Here is a 3700-nt window from a genome sequence, read left to right as displayed (position 1 = left end):
TCTGCTCTTTGGGAGCTTACCTTCCAAAACAGAAAAACACAATGAGGCCAATTAAGCAATCACATTTTACAGGACTAGGAAAATCACTTCTGGATTCCTTATTGGCACTACTGGAGTTGCTTTATATTCTTACAGGAAACATAATTTTTAAAAGGAAAAAGGAATAATCATGTCTTACTTCTGCTTACTGAAGGAATACAGCAGGGATTTAGCAGGTTTTCATGATGAATGGTTTCCAGTTTGTATATATGGACCCCTGAGATATTGTTCATAAAATGCATAGGCAAGCCATTTGTGTTCCGTAATACCAATAATGCATCCCAAACATGTGATCTTTTGTTATTTTGTGTTTTCCAGTCAGCAAAACATGGAATACATGTTGCTTGCTCTGAATATTTTGAAAGTCTAACAGTAGAACAAAAACTCAAAAACTTGAAAGGAAACTGCTGTGGGCCCCTGAAAAAGCCGACACTATCCATTTGGCTCAACTTGGAGATATAGACCTTTTGCTGACAACCTTTTTTGTTTGTTTGTTTGTTTGTTTTGTTTTGTTTTGTTTTTGACACAGACTTACTCTGTCACCCAGGTTGGAGTGCAGTGGTGTGATCTTGGCTCACTGCAACCTCTGCCTCCCAGATTCAAGCAATCTTCCTGCCTCAGCTTCCTGCAGGTGCATGCCAATATGCCTGACTAATTTTTGTATTTTTAGTAGAGATGGGGTTTCACCATGTTTCCCAGGCTGTTCTCAAACTCCTGACCTCAAATGATCCACCCACCCTGGCCTCCCAGAATAGTGGGATTACAGCCATGAGACAGCGTGCCCAGTCACTGACTAGCTTTTTCTACTATGCAGTGTCCATATATGATACCGTTTAAGAGTGTTGAAAATTCACCGTTCGTAATTTCAGAGATGTAATTTTTTTCAATATTTTGGGAAAGAACAGAGCTGAGAAGAGTATCTTAGACACAGATTGAGGCAAATGAGAAGATATGGAGTCAAGAAAAATAGCGATAAAATAATTATTATTATTTAAAGAAGATATTGAGTTGAAAAAAATGTGAGACCAAGACAATGTGTAATGAATAGGACAGGTTATTAGAGACCATGGTCTAAAGGTGAGAATATAGATGCAGAGTTGACATCGAAGAGTCAGAGTTGTTCTCATACTTCTCCATCATTTGACTCCATCACTTCATAACAAAATAAGTTTAACCAGCTAATGATCATGCCATTTGCTCACTTGAAACCACAATATATTTAGAATTTATAAATCATTAAAAATAAGTCAGAAAGTCAATTTCCAAGACCTCAGTGCTATAGATAACATTTCCTAAGATTGAATTGCATGTGTGGTTCACCTGTATTTACAATAATTTTCTTCTGCTTTACACAAAAGACATGCATTTTACCTATCACAAATCTTATAATGGTGACTTGCCCATAAAAAGAGACTGTAAAATCGTGTTGGCTGACAATCGAAGGGAGAGTTTTGTTGCAGACACTAGAGATTTTATCAAATATTCCATCTATTTTCCCACATTTCTCCACTCTATCCATTCCCATTAAGTGAAGCAACAAAAACAGTTCTGAGTAATGGGCTGTGGGTAGAAGTGTTAGGTATCACTTCCATTCCAAAACATAGATGAAATAGAATGCCACTCTTCACCTGTTTCTTCTCCTGCTACAGCAACTATACCATTGGCATTCCAAATGCTGGGATCGTCATCACACAGGGTCTCTTAAGTGACCATGGGACTGTAGAGTGGAACATCCCCTAAAACACACACACATATGTGTAAACCAGCCTTTATCTGGCATTTATGAAGAGCAATAAAAAACTGTTGTTAAGCCACTAAGATCTGTGGTTGTTGCTGAAGTATAGTCTTGTTACTGTGTATAATTTCCAAGGCCATATTAGTGTTATACTAGAAGAGTACTATGTGTTCATTGTTTCAAAGCAACAGCACAAGAGATGTTTTTTTTGTCCAGATACATTTTACAGCTGAACATTAACTAGGTGAGGGCTGTCTGAGAATGATGAGATAACTGATAATAACAGTGAATAATACGAAATTATTATTTTCCTTATTTTGCTATCAAATGGATTTCATCAGAAGTGATTTTTGAAGCTAGAGACATCATACTACCCAACTTCAAATTACATTATAAGGCTACAGTAACTAAAACATCATGGTACTAGTACAATAACAGACACATTGAAAAATGGAACAGAATAGATTACCCAGAAATAAAACCACACACCTATAACCATCTAATCTTCAACAAAACAATAAAAAACAAGCAATAGGGACTCCATATTCAATAAATGGTGCCGAGATAACTGGCTAGGCACATGCAGAAGAATGAAACTTAACCTCTGCATTTCACTATATAAAAAAGTAACTCAAGATGAGTTAAAAATTTAAATGTAAGATCTAAAACTGTAAAAATCCTAGGAGAAAACCTAGGAAATAGTCTTCTCAACATCAGGTGTGGCAAAAAATTTTTGACTAAGTCCCAAAAAGCAATTGAAAAGAGCAAAATTGACAAGCGGGGCCTAATTAAATTAAAGATTTTGTGCACAGCAAAAGAAACTATCAACAAAGTAAACAGACAACCTACAGAACGGAAGAAGGTATTTGCAAAATATGCATCTCACAAAGGTCTAATATCCTGAATTTATAAGGAATTTAAACAAATTAACAAGCAAAATCAAATAACCCCATTAAAAATGGGCAAAGGAATTGAACAGACATGTCTCAAAAGAAGATATACAAGTGGCCAAAAAAAATACAAAAATGCTCAGCATCATTAATCCTCAGATCAATACAAATCAAAACCACAATGAGACACCATCTTACCCTAGTCAGAATGGTGATAGCTTTTAAAAAGTAAAAGAATAACAGTTGCTCGCCAGGCTTCAGAGAAATAGGAACTCTTACATTGTTGGTGGGAAGGTAAAGCAGTCCCACCACTGTGAAAATTGGTTCAGAGATTTTTCAAAGAATTTAAAACAGAGCTACCATTTGACTCAGCAGTATCATTATTGGATGTACAGCCAAGGAAAATAAATCATTCTGCCAAAAGATACATGCACACACATATTCACTTCAGTGCTATTCACAATAGCAAAGACATGGAATCGACTTAGATGCTATCAACAGTGGATTGGATAAAGAAAATGTAGTACATATACAGCATAGGATACTACATAGCCATAAAAAAAGAACAAAATCACATCCTTTGCAGAAACATACATGTAGTTGGAGGCCATTATCCTTAGCAAATTAATGCAGGAACAGAAAACCAAATACCACATGTTCTCACAAGTGGGAGCTAAGTACACATGGATATAAAGATGGGAATAATAGACACTGGGGACTACTAAAACGGGGAGAGAGAAAAGAGGGGCCAATAGGGATCTCTGCTCACTACCTGGATGACAGATTCATTCATACTCCAAACCTCAGCATCACACAATACACCCACACGACAAACCTGCACATGTACCCACTGATTCTAAAATAAAAGTTGAAATTACTTTTTCAAAAATAAGTAATTTTTGAATAAGTTACAGAATGGTATAGATGTCCATGGATGATGGTGCTTGAAAAGCATCATGGATGGAGGAAGCCATTTAAATCTACATCAAGACAAAACAGCATTTGCCATAATAATATCTCCATTCCAAGTGTGAAG

This window comes from Rhinopithecus roxellana, chromosome 4, assembly GCF_007565055.1.
Source record: "Rhinopithecus roxellana isolate Shanxi Qingling chromosome 4, ASM756505v1, whole genome shotgun sequence".
NCBI lineage: Eukaryota > Metazoa > Chordata > Mammalia > Primates > Cercopithecidae > Rhinopithecus > Rhinopithecus roxellana.
Note: the sequence above shows the minus strand (reverse complement) of the source record.